Raw genomic sequence first — 18,790 nt, 5'->3', positions numbered from 1 at the left:
CCTGTTCTATAACGTAACTAAATTGAATTTCAAAATTTGGCATGAAAGTGCATTAATGTTAGGTTCTCAGAAGTTTTGTCTGACATGCCTAGCAGTGGTTGCTGCTTAATGGGCAAAAGCTAGTACTACTGAAACCAAGGTTTCCAAAAAATCAATATTACTGCAACTGTGGAGCCCTTGCCTTCCATCTAGTCTCGCCATAATGAAATTCAGTCGCGGCATGATTTTTGAGCTGCCTTTCTCAGGTCACATTGTTCTACAGAATGTGTTCGTGGGTTAGTGTCAAAGCTCAAGGCTGTAACCTTTTGTTCCCTCCTAGAAGCAAAGGATATTTAAAAATTAATTATTTATGGGGTCTTAATGATGAATTAGTTCATTGGGGTTGGGTTTGCCACAATTAAGACTGATGTTTACTTATATTGAGGAAACTGGACTGTAATCCTTAAGTCTGACTTTTTGTCATCCCATTTTCAATATTTCATTATTATACGTAGTTATCTAAAGAACACATTGAAACTTAGCCTCTGCTAGTGATCAATGTCATGCTAGATACCCTGGAAAATAAAAATGTGTGAAGGCTACTGTCTAGGTGGGGGAAGAAGACTAATCACATGGAAATGTTGACAAAAACAACCCATCCTGAGTGTGTAATAAAAGAAGATTGGAACAATAGAAATTTAGAAAAGATCCCAGTGGGTTGAGCTTTCATGGGGGCTTTATGGTGGAAGTGGCACTTGAACTGGGTTCTGAAGAATGGATATGGGGGTTCTGGTAGGAAAAAGAACCTGGGAAGGGCATTTACCAAAGGGTGAGAATAAGTGCTGGCATGCTGTGTGCTGGGATACCTGAGAAGTCAAACTGGAGTGGCAATCGTGTGTGTGGGAGAGGTGGGACAGCGGGGAGATGGGTAGTTGTTCTTTCCTGTATCTCCTCCAACTGGCTTTCCTCCCATTCTAAAACATCTTTTGAGGGGCTTTAAATTGCTTTAAAAAGGCAACAATCCGTGAAACGTGAAGGTTGGAATCATTTTTAGAGTCCTTGTGCTCAGAGGACACGATCTGAGGAGAAGGTCTCATTGGGTGACAACCTACTTTCAGTTTTTGTTTATTCCTTGGATATTTTTTATGAGTTTATAGGCACATCTCAATAAAGAATGTAAATGGCACCTCCTCTCTTCTAGTTGGGGGGGGGGGGCGTGTCTCTGTCCTCTGCTGATATTTAGTCCAGAGTCTAATGGAAGAAACATGAAGACTACAGGGCAGAAAAGGATGGAAATTGAAACCAGGAACTAAATGCAGGAGTGGAGGGCAGGTGGATTCTGACAAGTTAAGAAATTAAAACAGTTCCATAGATTCTAAAGCAAACCGATAGTTATGGGTTAAATTAAAATTGATATTTTCATTGTCAGTATTTAGGTGGAGTTAAACTTTGGGAATATTAAGACATGATACATTTATATTGATTCTTCCAATTGGCTTTCTTTAAAGCATAATAAAATGTTATATGCATAAATGTGTATATATATAAGTAGATGTTTTCCAACATTGTTAGAAAATGAATTTTAATTTACTGAAGAATCATCTTTCATGCTTATTGCTTGAAATTTTGAATTTACATTTTTTTTACTAACGTCTGGAGATGTCTATTTATAATCACATTTTGAAAATTTTCTTAGAACTGGCAATATATGTGTCTGCATCTAAGGCACGCCACAATGACTCTGGTTCAATGTTATTGCTTTGGGTTCTTTGATTTACTGTCCAATGGAATGCCAAGTCTGGTTACATGCGAAACAAATGAATGGTCAATAGAATTTATTCTCCTAAAATTTTTGTTGGGTTTATATGAAGACTGGCATCTGAGTAGTCATTGGAAGTAAAGTATTTTGTGAGGAAAAATGGCTCAGTGTTCCACCTGATAGGAAAACAGGCAATTGTTCTCAGCATTGAAAATAGGTGAAACTTAGCTATACTCATCTTGATTGTGACATGTTCCATTTACACAAATGTAATTCAGTTAACTGTTAGTTTATTTATACATTTGTAGTTTTTAACATGTAATAATTCTGATGTAGTTGAATTGCCAAACGTTATTTTGGGAGTTGATGCCTTAGGCCTTTTTCTAAGGTGCCTACTTTCCCCCTAATCCTCAAATTTTTCTCAATCCTAGCCCTTAAGGCTCTCTTGCTCCCTGCTTCTCTCCTTCTTCTGACTCAGCTCATTATTATGAGCTCACCTTTGGCTCCTTTAGCAATGTGGTGGTTATGAATGTACGTTTAGGAGTCTAATCCAGTTGCATCACTTAGTTGCTGTGTGATCTTGGATAAGTTACTTAACCTTTCTGTTTCTCCATCAGTGAAGTGGAATCCTAATAGAATCAATCTTACTTTTGAAGAGTAAGTGAGATAATGCTTGTGAAGTGCCCAGCACTGTGACTGACCCCATAGTAAGCATGTGTATTAGCCAAGGTAGGCTAGTTGTGTTATTGTAACAATCAACACAGGATTTAAGTATCTTTAAAACACACACGTTTATTTTTCAGTCACCTGATGTTGGCTATGGGTCTGGGAGACTCTTCCAAGGGTTGGCTCAATGGTAAAGGCTGCTTCGACCTCGCGGCCCCTCCATCTCAACACATACTTCTGTGATCGATGATGTACGTGGAGGCGAGTGGAGGGTCTCACTGTCTGTCGAGTGCTTTGGCCCAGAAATGACACATATCACTGCCCCTTAGAACCAATTGGCCAGAACTAGTCATGGGACCCAAAGTTAAAAGAAGCAAAGATGTAATCTTCCCATGTGCCCAGAAGAGGATGAGCCCCGCCCGCACTCGATGTCGCCGTAGATAAAGAAAATGTCACAGTACACAGTGCAGCCGTATACCAGGCAAATGTCCTCCGGGAAGTTGGCTGATGTTGGAGCCACAGAAGTTTGAAGTTTTACATTAGGCCTTAAAGAGACCTTATGTTTTTCATTTGTCTTCAGAATTGAGGGTTCCGGATGGCCTGGGTAGTCTAAAATAATGGCCCAAATTTAGAATGAGGCTGATGTTTCATAGAAAATACATGAAGGATAAAATGAGATGATTTGTAGTGGTTCTGAGAGATTTGGTGCTGGTAATGAGGGTGCGGGTGTGACGATTATTTATCTAAATTCCACGTGGCGTGGTTCACTAAGGACATAGATCTGGTATTTTGATCTTTCCCTTAGCGTTATTTTCCCAAGTGCTTGGCACTGCTATTGATGGAGAGGTTGGAAAGACAGCCCAGTGCATCTTTGGGCCTGTGAACTGGGAGAAGTCCCCGCGCCCCGATGGTTGGATCAATCCTCCGTGACACCAGCACTGACAGTTAACAAAGTACAAAATAACCCATGGACGTAGAGTCAGGTTTCCCATTCCAACAGGACTGGCCCCAGCAGTCAGCAGTTAGCCGTGCGCCCCTAATGGGGGCTGGCCGGAGAACCTCATTCACTGTGTGTCGCTAATAATCCTGTTCATCAGGGCTGGGTCCACTAGACTGCTTTTGGGGTGACACGAAAGGAACTGGCATTTCTTGGAAATGTTGAACCTTTTCGGTGCCGAGTGGAGAAGTCCCTTTGTCAGCGCTGATTTTGTTTGGAGCAAAGGTGTCAAGAGTGTGAATATTCCTTATCAGCTCAGGGCAAGGAATCACTGAACATGGAGAACTGGAACAGAATTGCCATAGAAACCGAGATTCCTTGATTTTTAACATCAACTCCTATAATAATTTGCTGTGAGAACTTGGGCATGTCATGTAATTTTGTTGGACCTGTTTCTTTTATTAAAAAAAAGAATAAATGCTACACTACCTACTTTGGAAGTTTAATGGGAAAAGCAGATGAGAAAAATGCAGCCCCTTAAAAAGCATGGAGGTAGTGGAATGGATATTTTTCTTGTTACAAAGAAAAATATTTTATTATAAAATTTTGGAAAATATGAATATGGGTAAGTAAAAATTTAACATGAAAATCTTAAAACCAAACAAAATGCCACCACATAGAGATAATGGCTGTTAATGAATGGGTGTATGTCTTTCCAAGAGTTTTATAATCTACTCTTTCTATATAAAGTATATTTTGAACATCTTTTTGTTTTGTTACGTGTTTTAAATGGATGTGTGGTATTCCACCGAATGAAGATAAATGGTAAAACCAGTGTCCAATTTACAGTCATTTTAGGTTATCTTCAGTTTGCCTGGCTCTAGTGGCTATTTAGAACTTCCCCTTGTCCGCTGTCTATCAGCTACGTGGTCAGGGTAGGATTTCCCTTCTCCCTCCCCGCCCCAAATCAGCCCTGCTTGGTGTAAACTAACCCAAGGTGGCCCCATGTCCTTTTGCCACAGGGATTGGTTCAGGAGCAAGCAAGGAACCTCAGTTAATTCCGTTGGAATGAAGCTCAGTACTATGTTCTGTGTGTTCTATGGCTAGGAAAAGGGGAAAAAATTCCTCTCCTCTAACAGCTGCAGCCCTTAAAAAAAAAAGGCACGTGGAAGCCAAGTTAAGAACAAAGTCTGGGGCTTCCCTGGTGGCGCAGTGGTTGAGAATCTGCCTACTAATGCAGGGGACACGGGTTTGAGCCCTGGTCTGGGAAGATCCCACATGCCACGGAGCAACTAGGCCCGTGAGCCACAACTACTGAGCCTGCGCATCTGGAGCCTGTGCTCTACAGCAAGAGAGGCCACGATAGTGAGAGGCCCGCGCACCGCGATGAAGAGTGGCCCCCGCTTGCCGCAACTAGAGAAAGCCCTCACAGAAACGAAGACCCAACACAGCCAAAAATAAATAAATTAAAAAAGAAAAAAAAAAAAAGAACAAAGTCTGCACATGGAGGAAGGCAGAGCTGAGAGAACTGGCAGAGAAGTCCAGGTAGAACCATGGTGGAAACTCGAACTACTACTGAACCTTTCAGTAGGTGAACCGGCAGACTCCCTGTATGACTGAGCCCAGTTTGAGTTGAGGTTCCTGTTACTTGAAACCAAAAGCATCCTAGCTGACACATCCATTTAAAACAGCACGGCAACAAACATACCCAGTTAAATCTTTGTGCCCATTCATGACTTTTTCCTTTGCCTATATTTTAGTAGAATTGTGAAATTAGGGTGTGTGTGTTTGGCCAGATTCCCTTGAATTCCTTTTTATAGTTTTTATGTTCCCACCGCCTGATGTGCTTTCACTGCCACAGTAGGTACCTGGGACTCTTTTTGGGAAAGCTGCACTTGGGCTACTGGAGTTTGTCCGAACACCTGGAGAAACTGAAGTGCCTGAAGTTTGACTGTGGTACCTGGAAATCACTCTGGTGTAGCCCTTAGCCAGTGACAGGTAGACGAGGGCGTAGGAAAGCCCAGCTCCTTGGCCGCAGCTCTGAGGCACGACTTGCACTTCAGAGTGGTGAAACTACCCTCTGCAGGACCTGCTGGGCGTGTGTCTTTGCGTGGCTTCATCTCGTCTCTGTCCTGCTTCCCCCCTCCCCTTGCCAGTCTCCCTGGGAACACGTGCACGAATCCTCATCTTAGGGTCTGCTTCTGGGGAGTGCAATCAAAGCCAGCTTGTGAACGATCTTCAGGTTTCTGATGGCACAAACATTTAATGTAAATGATTAAGGGCTAGCACGACTGCTAGTCAGATGGGACGTTACGATGGTCTGGCCGGTGACATTGGATCTCAGGTACCTTGGGAGGTAGATGAAAAAAGGAAGAGGCTTCACAGCTTCTGACAGTGGTTTGCCAAACACACCTGAGTGCAATTTTGAAACTGGCTTTGGATCGCTGAATGAATGTGTCAGCTCTTCCTTTGGGAAACTGAATATTATCCTGTCTAACAGAGCTCAATATTATGGTCTTTTTTTTTTTTTTTTTTTTTTGCTGAAGTCTAAATCCCCTTCATTTAATACCATCCCATTTTCCTTAGTTATAGTCTATTGTACCATCCTAAGAACTCCTTATACTTGGTCCTGACGATTCTCGTTTGATAAAAGACAGGCTGCTCTTACACTGGAAAATGCATGAGTCACCCTGCAGGAGAGAGTGATGGGGAGGCGGATAATGGCATGTAAAGCCCTGCGAGGGGGCTCTTCCGGAAGGCATCTCCAGCCCCCATGTGCTTGGGTTGGTAACATTAGTGCTGTCTTTGAGTCCTCTCTACCCTTCACAAATATCTTCTCTTCGTTCTTCCAAAGTCCCTCTTGTCCTGTCCTTGCATTTCCATTGTGATCACATGCTTGGTCCAAGTTCACACCATTTATCGGGAACTGAATTGTATCCCCCCAGCCCCCGCCAATTCCTGTGTTAAAGCCCTCACCTCTAATGTGACTGTATTAGGAAATAGGGTCTTTAAGGAGGTAATTAAGGTTAAATAAGGTCATAATGGTGAGGCCCTAATCAGACTGGACTAGTGTCCTTATAAGAAGATAGAGACATCAGCGGCCTCTGTCCATGCACACACACAGCTAAGACCATGTGAGGACTCAGTGAGAAGGCAGCTGTCTGCAAGCCAGGAAGAGAGGCCTCAGAAGAAAGCAACTCTGCTGGCACCTTGATTTTAGACTGCAGACTTCCAGAACTGCGAGAAAGTCAATTTCTGTTGTTGAAGCCTCCAGTCTCCAGTATTCTATTATGGCAGCCCAAGCAGACTAAATGCACCATTTTATGTTGGTTTTTTTCCCCAGGAGAACAGTACCTATAACAGTAGACTAGCATCCTGGTCCCCAGGTCATTCTGGATCAGTTAATTCTTAAAGCAGCACTCACATCTTACCTCACACTGAAATAAATCCTTTTGTAGCACGTGAGTGGCACAGAGTGGAGCTTAAAAGATTTAGCGGGCCATCGTGCTCTCTCTAACTCACCCCTCGAACCTGCCTTATAGCATCTTCTTTCTCTGCTTCCCAGTCCAAACCCTATGTTCCAGTCTTTTCCCCGTCCCCCATTTATAGTGCCCACTCCTTCCTTGCCCAGTTGGAATTTTCTCTAGCTTCCGTGCCGACCGTCCAAACCCCATCTGTTCTTCAGGGTCATCCTAAGCCTTACATCTTTGGGGCCTCTTCCAGCCAACCTCTGCATCACTCTGGTACTTCCTGCCTTTGCAGAAATTTAACAGAAAGAGAGGAGGGGATTGAAGGCACTGTGCCTAAGATCTCAGGTGGATGAGAGTCTTCCCTGCAGGCCAAGTGTCGGGCTGTAAACAATACCTTCAGGGCCTAAACAGAGAACAGAGGGATAGAAAGTGACTTGACTTTGGTGTATGTATGTATGTGTTTATACCCATATACGTGAAGTCCGTGTTCTTGGAGTAGAGGCCCATTCATTTAGAGAGAAAAGCCTGCTCCACATTCCCCATCTGGAACTAGAAAGTTTGTCCTTAATGAGGCACATGTATAACACAGGTTATAGATTAAGACTGACCTGAAGAGAGCACACTGACTTTCGTCTAAGCACGTCACACGTCAAAGACAGCTAGAAGTGGAAGAAACCAAGAAATCAAGTGTGGGATTTCCCAAACTGCAGTTAGTTACTAACCACATTAATAACTTTTTTAAACCTTATTCACATTGCATCAAAGGGATGCTTTGATGCACTGCTGAGGTCTTCTCAGCAAAGCTCATGGGAATTTGGTATATGAGGATCCACACTAGCGATCCATTTCATCGGTGTCAATACTTCTGGACGGTTTGGGTGGAAAGGACAATTCCTGAAGGTGAGATACCTTCACCACGTATACTAGCATTGGGTCTTGCTTGTGTGTGTGTCACCGACTTCAGCCTTGCTGTAGCAATAATAGCTAAGATACTGTAGAGCTGAGAGGCTATTTAAGTATTTATAGATACATACGTAAGATAAAAGCACCTAACTTTTTTCTACCTATTGCTTAATTTCCACAGCGGTATACACACTACACTTTAGGAAACAGTGATGTAGTCCAATTTGTCTTCTCATTTGAAGATGAGACATGAAGGTCTGGAGACCTTTCGTTGCTCAAGGTCATTCGAGTGTTTAAGGGCAGGATGCTGGGGTTCCTGACTTCCAGGGAACGTAACTTTTCTCTGAAATTATACTGCCACTTAATCTCTTAGCAGTAAATAAAACAAATATTGGTGACCTCGTGGCATGCCAGCCCTCGGCTGAAATGGAGATCTGTGATTGGCTCTCCTCTTAAACTTTTAAGAAATGGGAGTCTAGGAAAAAAAACCCCGAAACAGTGATGCAAAGACTCACTGGGCTGGAAGGGAGCCCGTGGTCGTCTAGCTCAGTGCTGGGCTGAACCCTGGATCGTCCAAGGAGGGTCTTGCAGACCTCTTTGCAGGCCAAGAAGTCAAGGCATAAGGGGGAATCAGGCAGGCTTGCTTCTGTGTCTTCATGTTATTTTCATGTAAGATAGCACTGAAAATTTCAAAAGTAACACTGGAAACGTGCTGTGCTTGTCCATTTTCATCTTATAGGTAATGACATGAAGGCTCAAAGGGGGATCATGTTTTTCTAGTTAATAACAGCCAACATTCCTCATCCAGCATTCCTATAGCTTAAAAAAGCAATAGAGGCAAGTGGGTCCATGAACGTGGGTGTTGTGGTCACGCGGATTTGAACTTGAATCCCAGCAGGGCTTGAATGGAGTTTTTCTCTCCAAATTAGGCAAATTGTTTCTCCAAGGCTCATGGGGCGGTCAGTGTTGTTAGAGGGGAGTGAGGTAAGAGCATTTTCCTCACCATATCCTGCCCCAGACATGTTATCTGAAAGGAAGGAAGGAAGGAAAAATGGGAGGGATATACGGAGAAAGAGGGAGGAAACCAAGGTGGCACAGAGCATTCCTAAAAGTCCTCCATGTTACTTCCGCTGTGCTTCCACACGCTCCTTGGGACCTCGCTTGCCAACAGAAATGTTGACTAAGCACTCTGGTTCTTATGTATTTTCTGCATTGGGAACACTTATAGTTAGGTTTCAGGGCTCTGAACTCCCCAAACTGGGGAACTTGTCATTAAAAGGTCCTTTTAAAAAACACAAGTGCCCCATAGTTTAATGGCATTAGATTTTGGCAATGATTTCTTGAATATGACACCGAAGGCACAGGCAACAAAAGGAAAATAGAGAAATTGGACTTCATGAAAAGTTTTAAAAATCTGTGCATCAAGACGCTATCAACAGGGGAAAAGTGCAATCACAGAATGAGAGGAGATGTTTGGAAATCATATATCTGATAAGGGATTAATATCTAGAGTGTACAGAGAACTCCAAAAACTCAACCACAAAGCAAACAACCTGGTTAAAAAATGGGCAAAGGACTTGATTAGACATTTCTGCTAAGAAGATACATAAATGGCCCACAAACACATCAAAAGATGCTCAGCATCACTGATCATTCGGAAAATGCAAACCAAGACTACAGTGAGATACCACCTTACGCACATTAGGGTGGCGACTATGAAAACAAAAAATAACAAGGGTTGATGAGGATGTAGGAAATTGGAACCCTGTGCACTACTGGTGGGAATGGAAAATGGTACAGCCATTGTGCAAAATATTATGGTGGTTCCTCAAAATTAAAAGTAGGATTACCATATGATCCAATTCCACTTCTGGGTATATACCCAACATAATTGAAAGCAGGTTTTCCAAGATACTTTGTATACCTATGTTCATAGCAGCATTGTTCACAATAACTAAACTGTGGAAGCAACCCAACTGCCCACTGACAGATGAATAGATAAGCAAAACGGGGTGTATACACAACAGAATATTATTCAGCCTTAAAGGGGAAGTTCTGACACAGGCTACATGGATGAACCTTGAGGACATGATGCTAACCTACCAGTCACAGAAAGACAAATGCTGTCAATTCCACTTGTATGAGGCACCTAGAGTGGTCAAGTTCATACAGACAGAAAGTCGAATGGTGGGCGCCAGGGGCTGGGGGTAGGGGTTGCTGGAGGGCAGAGAGTTCCAGTTTTTCCAGAAGAAAAGAGTTCTGGAGATTGGCTGCCACACAACGTGAATGTCCTGAACGTTTCTAAACTCTACACTCATAAATGATACGATGATACAATTTTATGTTCATTTCACTACAATTAAAAACCAAACATGGACTTCCCTGGTGGCGCAGTGGTTAAGAATCCGCCTGCCAATGCAGGGGACACGGGTTCGAGCCCTGGTCCGGGAAGATCCCACATGCCGCGGAGCAACTAAGCCCGCGCGCCACAACTACTGAGCCTGCGCTCTAGAGCCTGCGAGCCACAACTACTGAAGCCCGTGTGCCACAACTACTGAAGCCCATGCACCTAGAGCCCGTGCTCTGCAACAAGAGAAGCAGTGAGAAGACCGCACACCCCAACGAGGAGTAGCCCCAGCGCGCCACAACTAGAGAAAGCACGCGCGTAGCAAGAAAGACCCAACACAGCCAAAAATAAATAAACAAATTTAAAAATTAATTTTAAAAATTATTTAAAAAAAAAACCAAACACAAGTGCCCCTCGGAGACACAGTAAATATTTTTGTCGTTCAGGTTTAGAGCTGCCTCATTGTCAGGGTGCTAGTCTTCAGTCAACTAGCTGAGAACTGGTACAGAGGGGATGGGAACTTCCATGAAAGAGCTTCTGAAGCTAAGTAGCCTGGTCTATTTCCGAATTTCTTCAACGAGTATCTGAGCGCCTGCTGGAGCCGGGCACTGTACTTGGTCCTCGAGATAGACAGCTGTGAAAAAGTTATACAGAGATCCTTGCAATCTGGGAGAGGTGGGGTAGGGAAGGACCCCCAAATAAAAGCATGGAAGTTTTAAGCATGTTACCAGATGATGAAGGTTACGGGAACAATAAAGCATCAAAGGGAAAGAGGGTTACCCTAATTAGAAGGGGACATGTGGACAGACCGGAGGGAGCAGCCCCTGTAGATGCGGAGAGAAAGAACATTCTAGGCAGAGAGAAGAGTAAGTGCGGGAGGCTATGGGGAGGGAGCTGCTAGGAACAGCCAGGGACAGCACGCCAGTGGGTCTGGAAGGGCTTGAGGGAAGGGGAGGGACTGTGTGTGTGTGTGTGTGTGTGTGTGTGTGTGTGTGAGAGAGAGAGAGAGAGAGAGAGAGAGAGAGGGATGGGGAGGGGGGAGAGAGGGAGAAGACTGCTTTTGTTCGAATCCAGATGGGAGCCTCTGAAGGGTTTTGAGCTCCCAGTGACACGATGTGACTTGGGACTTACCAGGATCACCGTGACCGCTGTACCTAGAACGGATTGAATGGGAGGGGGCAAAGCAGAAAAACGCGTTTGGAGGTGGTGCGCAGAAGGGGAGAGCAGGGCTGGTGGGACCTGAGGGGAGAGGTTTTCTGTCTCTTGCAGGGTGCCCAGTAGGGTTTAGTCTGGGTGTGGCCACCCCCGCTCCCCGTCTGCAGCACTCTGCCCTCCTCACCTCCTGTAAACGGAGGCTAAGTGCATCCTTGAGGCTCTCCCAGAGAGTTGATGGCCTGCCTGGGACAGTCCTGAGTCACAGCCCCTTGGCTGTAACCAGCTCCACGGATGCTCCTGTCCTGAGCGTTAACCTCCCTCAGGGGGAGTCCTCATTCTCCAGGGAGGAAATGGATACCTCGCAGCTGCGGCCTCTTAACTCCTGTAAAGCTGCAGGACAAATGACTTCGCTGAACATGCTTCATGCAGGGAGGAGTGGGTAATCTCAGAAAAGGGAATAAAACTTCTCAAAACTCCGAACCAGGGGATTGCAGAGAAGCTCGCTGTCTTCTCTCTTGGGTGCGTGTGTGTGAATCGGGGAAGGAGAGGGCAGACACCGACTTGGGTCTCGGTTCGCCCCCGCGGACCATTCTTCCAGGGCAAGTTTTTCTCAGCGTCACTCGATTTCCTGAATTGGGAGAATGAATACCCAGTGTAGAAAAGGGGGAAGAAAAGCGTGTGGGTTAGCATGAAATACGGTCATCTGATGACTTGTCCATTATGTATTTGAGGAAGCGGAGATTCTGAAGACCTTCACCTACTCAAGGAGAGGAAATTGCCTCTGTCTAGACCAGGACCTCTTACCTTTGCCACTGGTGACATTTTGTGCCCGATAATTCTTGGCTGTCCTGGGCATTGTAGGATACTCCTACAGTATCCCTGGCCTCTGCCCAGTAGACGCCAGTAGTCCTTCCCCAGCTGTGACAAGCAGAAATGTCTCCTGAAATTGTCAATTGTCCCGGGGGGCGGGGAGCTGGGGGGAGGGGTGCAGAGTTGCTCTGGGTTGAGAGCCCCTGACCCAGGCTCAGCAGGCACATGGGTGAAGTCAGGGCTGTGTATGTCATGTCCTCTCTGGCTAACAATGATCGATGGAGTTAAAGCTAATAGTGGCTTCTGCTTGGTCACTGGGACAGCAGAGCATTCACTGTTCTGCCTTGAGAGAACAATTTTCCTGTGTTTTAACTAATTAGGCCCTTGTGATGGCTGGATTCTGGGCACCACAACTAATAAGCGTGCCTATAAGGCAAAGAAACCAAAACCAACATCCTCCCTGATTGCCAGGGAGGGGGCATGTTTTCTTTCCCCTCCCTCTCCTGGATCCATGCAATAATTAGCCAAAGTAAAATGAATATTAGCTCATGCTTAATTGCCTTTACAGCGTACTCCCCCGCACTGACGCAGTATTGCTAAACCAATTATTTTTTGAACTTTATGGCTTTGAATAGTCCTTGACTCTGAAGTTCCCTGTACCCCTCAGCTACTTAACCACAGGCCCCTCTGCCCTAAATCCTTTTCTTATACTTTGTAGCTTTTTGAGCAAGGCCCCTCTTTAAGAAGACATAATCCCTTCTCTGTAGAAAACATGAAAGACCTTGAACAAATCAAGATTTCTCCATGGAGAATTCAGCTAATCCTGTGCTTAGCTCCTAACAAGGAAATCCACCTCTCCACCAAGCACACCATTACCCAGACTAATGCCTGACTTGAATAACAAGCAAATTATTGTGCTTTTAATTGTACCCTGCTTGGTCACAAAGCACGTGTGAGAGAGGAATGTGCCCAGCTTCTCCAGGAGAAACAGGTCAGGCCTCTAATCCTCCTTTTCTGTCCCCTCCCCCTCCCCCTTTCCAATCCTTTCTCTTCCCAGCAGAGCAGAGGGAGAAAAAAGAGACAGCTAAATTATGTTTAAAATGGAAGAGTCTAAAAGAAGAAAAACGGTGGTCAATACTGACTTGGGAGAGGATGAATTATCCATCCACAGCCTCTGCAGTGCGGCCCATTTGAGGACACTCAGTGTTCTCACCGGCTTGCTGGAGGGCGGTATCTGCGAGCCTAACAGGCTTTCTCAGCCTCAGCACGACTGCTGGGTGGGGTTGGATGCTTCTTTGCTGTGGGCCTGTCCTGTGACGGAAGGACTTTTAGCCTCGCGTAAGCTGTGACCATCCAAAGTGTGCCAAGACACTTCCAAATGTCTCCTGGGTGCAAACTTGCCCCTGGTTGAGAGCCACGGCCCCAAGCCCTTCCATATTGGGATGTGTTTGCTCTCTCTCCCATTCTCTCCCCCCGTACACAAAACCCAAGAAAATCATGGTTCCTGTGTTACAACTGGGGAGATCAACGTGCTCTTCATGTAGGTAGAATGAGCGGAAAGGAAAAAGACACTGACTTGTGTGTAGTCAGGAGACAGAGTGGGAACCCCCTCAACGCCAAGACTGAAAAGAGTCTTAGAATGTGGGTGTGCTTCTGGCTCCCGCTGGGAAGTGGCAATGCCCCTGGTTGAACAAGCCAACTTTCGAACGCCTCTATCCTGTGCACTTTGGAATCGGGCTTGCTGTGGGCGAGATGAGGAGTGATGGCGAGGCTGCAGAGATGAAGGTGCCTGTGAAGGTGCTGTCTCCTCCCACACTACTTAGGACAGGGGAGAACTACCCAGCTTCACAGAGATACCCATTGCTCAGACAATGACAATCCTGTCTTGGACCTAAACATCGGGATGAAAGAGGGCTACTGACAAGACAGACGCTGTGCAAGCACGGGGTTGCACTTTCATTACAGACATTGAGGCAAACATTACACTCCTGGTGATATAAAGAGACCTCCCTATTTTCAGGAACTGACAAGAAACATTATTGCTTGTCCTCACCGGCCAGAAGGAAAAGGGGGAGAACGAGCACACTGCAGCGAGCCCCAATCTCCACTAGATGGCGGTGTACATCTTCCTCAGAAGCCAGGCGGGCAGCGCTCAGGGCAGCTCGTTGGCCTAAGCAAGACAAGGGCCACCCTTCTTTCGGGAGACAGGCGTCTCCTCTCATTGTCGGCACAAACAGCCCCAAACAATTGCACTGACCACACAGCTCTAAGCCACGTTCCAGTGCACTGCCGTCTGTTCAGGAGTGAATGCTGGGAAAATGAACCACGCTGCTAATTTGCTTGATTGGAGGGAAAAATAAGATCTCAAGTGACAGTGGGTGTAATTTATTTTTCCAACAAGAATAGGGGCAAAGCCATTTCATCCCCCCCCCGCCCTAACTGCTACCATAAATGAAAGCAATCACCTAATTAGTCCTGAATTACTAACTGGCAGGGTAAAGATTTGCTGGAAATCAAGCTGAAGTGGGGAGTCTGGAGAAAGGGACGTGATTTCTGTGGGAGGAGGGGAGGGGTAGGGCGGGGTGGGCGGGGCGGGGAAGGCCTGAAGCCCATTGTGAGGCCCTGGGCCCCTGTGGTCTGGGGGCCGTGCTGGCCCTGACCCTGGGAGAAAAAGAGGCTCAGTGATGTCTTCAGGCCGTTCATTTTGTGCAGGCGAATGACTTTCTAAACTGAAGGAAAAAGAACCTGTTGTTGGAGAAAACCTATCCGTGAGTTTCTCTGAAAATGCTACAGATGGAGATGAACTGGCTTGGGAAGGAGAGCACAGCCCTGTGGCGCCGGCCACCCCGCTGCTGGGTGGACCCCCCCCCCCCAGGAAGGTTCTGGCATGGAAATGCCAGGCAGATCCGAAACCAAGTTGGGCTCTAAGTCATTAAGAAATCCCCCACAGGAATGGAATAAAGGCCTCATTTCACACTTTGGGTTTCGCCTGTGTCCTGAGGAAGCGCCTATTCCCCAGCTGAGACAACGCGCTGCCCCCGCGACCCAGTGGGCGGCCCTCGTCCTGCGAGGAAAGCAAAACAGCAGCGGGGTGGGTGCGCGCCCAGAGCTGCCCCTCGAAGGCTCCGCAAATTCCAGTCGCAATTGATTTGTTCAGGGATGACTTCTTGCGTTCTAGTTAGATGTGGCTTTAATCGAAGTGCTTTCCTAAGGCGATTTATCACAACTGTGAACCGTTCAGTTTGCACAGCTGCTGCTTTTTTAGGGAAACACACAGGCTCGGGAGGCGGAGGAGCCGCCGCGGGCTCCTCTCTTCCCCACGGAACGGCCCGCGGGCCCCTCGCCCACCAGAAACATGTGCGCCTCGTCCTCGGAGGCCGCCGCTCCGGTGCTCGGGCTCCTCTGCTGTTGCTGGCTGCTGTGAACGGCCATCTCCGCTCTCCTGGGAGGGGCAGCTGGTTTCCTTTTGGGGCGCTCCCCTTCTCCGCGTCTCAGCTCCTGCAGCGGAGACGAGGCTGCCCCTCTCTCCTTGCACGCTGTGGGCTGGGTGTGCAGCCCGGCTCGGGCCACAGTCCCCCACTGTCCACCCCCCCCCCGCCCCCGCCCCCGCTCGGCGCCCACAACTGGCTGTTAGGTTGCCAGAGTCAACAGAGCGACCACAGCCGGCAAAGCCCACACGGGGCGCCCAGTTAAAGCTGAGCCTCAGATGAAAACCATGACTTTTTAGGGTGTCTTCAATATTGCATGCAACATACTTCTGCTAAAAAAATTCCTGTTTGTCTGAAGTTCAGCTTTAACGAGTCAGGCATCCTGTATTTTGTCTGGCAGCCTTCTTGTTTCTAAAGAGAACGTTTGTCCAGAGCAGGTCAAATTGGAATCAGCCTAGGACTTCTTTTAACTGGAGCTTTGGGGAAAAAGTACTTACTTAAAAGGTAGGTATCTGTTGGGACTGCTGGGCTGGTAGGATTCATGCTTGCAACTGCTGGGAGCCAGCTTTGCTATCACGTGGGGAGAGCTGCTTGAATTAGAAGCCAACAACACAGAGAGCAGACCTGTTTCATTTGAACAGGTGGATCCAGCCGTTCTTGAAGCTGGCCCGGTGGGTGGTGGAGGTCAGGGTGCTGATGGCCAGGAGGGATAATAACTTTCTACCCCTCAAATCTGGGAAGTGAAAACAGCAGGGCTGAACGTGCCCATGGGGCCTGGCTTCTGTTCAGCTGGAAGAGCGGTGAATGGCTATTGGGTGACAAAAACAGTCCGTCTACTATATTCTTACTTTGTTTGCTAATTGTGTTGCTGCATGTAAACTCTTCGTTCTGCTGCATTAGCTCTTGTTCATGACGTCATGTCTGGAGACAGGGTCTGATAGACTTACATGTGGACTTGGAGACTTAAATTGCAAATCTGCCTCTGCCTGGTTGAGTGGCTTTAGGGTCCTCGTAACCTCTACAGAGCTGAGTTTCTAGGTCTGAAAACTAAGGACAGAGGTTATCTTAATCCATTTGGGCTGCTATAACAACATACCAGAGTCTGGGTAGCTTATGAACAACAGAAACGTATTTCTCATAGTTCTGGAGGCTGGAAGTCTAAGATCAGGGTGCCAGCAGATTCACTGTCTGGTGAGTATCCTCTTCCTGGGTCACAGTTGGTGTGTTTTCTCTGTAACCTCCCATGGCAGAAAAGTCGAGAGACCTCTGTGGGGTCTCTTTTATGAGGGCACTAATTTTCTTCATGAGGGCTCTACCCTCATGACCTTATCACCTCCCAAATGCCACACCTCCTGATACCATCACCTTGGGGGTTAGGATTTCAACATATGAATTTTGGGGGAGGCAAATGTTAAATCTATAGCAGAGGTACTTTCCCCATAGGATGAGGGAGAGGGAAAGTATGTAAGCACCTGTCACAGGGCCTGGTGCGGAGCAGGTGCCCCATACAGATGTTATTACAAAATATTGAGTAGAGTTCCCTGTGCCATAGAGGAGATCCTTGTTGTTATCTATTCTATGCCTTCTTTGAATGGCCGTAGCACTTGCTGTCTGTATCATTTTTATGTCTGTTGTTGCTTTGTGACTGAAAATGAAAATTTTCTATTTGTTCATGTCCTGGCCCTTACTTAAACATGTGTTCATTTATCTATTTCATATTTATTGACTACATCTTAGACACCGTGTTAACTGCTGGTTCTAGATGTCAGTAAAAGATAGACCTTCCTGCTCAAAAGGTCACAGTATTTGTGGGAAAACAAAAAAAATGAACAACCTATGTCTCAAAGAGCTTTGTACTTCCCAAACAGAACACACCTCGTAGGTACAATAAATACATGTATCATACGTAAATGTATAAATAGTTAATGGGATTAAACACTTGAGATAACTGCTTTTCTATTCTGAGGAAACGATGATTTTATTTCACCAGGAGCTCAATGCCACTCTGAGAATGAGGGCTTAACCCCCATCCTGACTTACTGCATCGCTTTCTTACATGAAAATAGACAAGTCTGTACATACTCTCTATAAAAAGGCTTATCTGGCATGAATTTCAGAGAGCAAGAAGAAAAATTCAAGAGGTTCAGAGAAGCATCCAGAAGCTCAGATGATTATCTGGCACTAATACAACTCGCTTGACAGGAAAATAGAGCTGTAAATCTCACAAAATTAGATGATCTTTTAAGAATTTCAAAACCTCCTGCTATTAATTGGAAATCCTAGAAGAAGAGCTTCTTTTAAACTATACTGATAATATGCTTTACAGCTTAATATTCAGAAGCCTATGTTTTGGCTAAGTGAGCTTCAGGAAGGAAGGAAACTTGTGGTTTAGTTCCATTTACTTTGGAACCGCTGGTTCCAAACATCTACTTCTATGCACAGTCATCTTATCATCTGTAAAATGGAGGCAACTCTAAGAAAACATAGTTACAGAGATGTTGCACAGCTTCATGTGTCATTGTCTTCATTTGTTTCAGAAAACCAATCACATCTAAGCTACGACTGAAAGAGTGCAATGTTATTTGGGGTCATCTAGTGCAGCTCTGTCAAAGTAAAGAAAAGGAAAGGGGCCTAGAATACCCATAATTTTCCCAAGAGGACACAATTATTTTATGGTAAATCTGGGACAAGAACCCTGATCTCTTTGATCCCATTCCATTGTTCTTTCATTGGGTTCTGAACAAGCCAGAGAAAGAAAGAGAAATAAAACTCCTGTGTGCTGGGTCACTGGTACAGGACTTGGCAAGATTGGAACTGGAGCACTACATATTAAGAGGTATCTGGGAAATTCTTCAAACTAATTGAGATATACACCAGGTACACAGAAAACAGTATGTTTTCTGAAGATGATTCTGTGGCATGAACAGAACTGGTAACTGAAGGTGTGTGTGTGCTGCAGTTCCAAACAGGATGGGTGAATTCTTGTTTTCTGGCACCTTGAAAACTCCACCTCAACATACACATTAAAATAAAATTAACATTTGAACTGGGTCATATTTAATTCTGCATGCTCTTGTAAGTCAGCAAAATATTCCATATATCATTTAAGTTGTCACTCACTTTTTAACTTGATTTTCAATTTCTAAAAGTCTTTCCAAACACAAAACAGAGGTGGGAAGATGGTATATGGGAAGCTGCAGAGATGAAATAAGCTTATTTCATTCAGCATAAAGATGAATATCCAAACAACTTCTTCATAGCAGAAAGTGTCCAAATCCACAGTCTTCATTTTGTAGTCAAGGCTTCTGGAAAAATATGCTAACGGATTCCTAATTA

This window comes from Eubalaena glacialis, unplaced genomic scaffold (genome assembly GCF_028564815.1).
Source record: "Eubalaena glacialis isolate mEubGla1 unplaced genomic scaffold, mEubGla1.1.hap2.+ XY H_1, whole genome shotgun sequence".
NCBI classification, from domain to species: Eukaryota; Metazoa; Chordata; class Mammalia; order Artiodactyla; family Balaenidae; genus Eubalaena; species Eubalaena glacialis.
This window is presented reverse-complemented; position numbering follows the sequence as displayed.